We start from the raw sequence: 289 nt of genomic DNA, 5'->3' as shown, positions 1-289 counted from the left end.
GTGCGGCTGCCGTTCAACGACTGGGCCAATATGGATGAGCCTCAGCTGCGGTACGAAGGCCCTGAATGAAACGTGCATTCCTGCCGTGCTTCTAAGGCTTTATTTGCCCTTGTTCTTGATAATTATAATAATAATAATAATCATTATTATAATGGTTGTGGGGTGTATGTACGTTCTTAGAAGGTGTGGGGTTGGACACTTGTGCATGAAGCAGATAGCTCCGCGTTAATGGTGTGTTTAAGGGTTGTTAAGGGTTTTGTTTGTTCCCTGGCTATTGCGTTGGTGTTTT

The 289-nt window shown here is 44.3% G+C and overlaps 1 protein-coding gene across 1 annotated transcript in view; it reads left to right on the top strand.

Annotated features, from left to right (window-relative positions):
- Positions 1 to 289, top strand: part of EMH_0049700 (uncharacterized protein) — a gene marked incomplete at both ends in the record, with an annotated part of 5,050 nt that overhangs the window by 3,615 nt on the left and 1,146 nt on the right. The window lies entirely within an intron of this gene.

The sequence above is a fragment of the Eimeria mitis genome, genomic scaffold (assembly GCF_000499745.2).
Source record: "Eimeria mitis Houghton genomic scaffold, Emh_scaff2168, whole genome shotgun sequence".
In the NCBI taxonomy this organism is placed as follows: Eukaryota; Apicomplexa; class Conoidasida; order Eucoccidiorida; family Eimeriidae; genus Eimeria; species Eimeria mitis.
The sequence above is the reverse complement of the archived record's forward strand: the minus strand, read 5'-3'. Positions and strand labels throughout refer to the sequence as shown.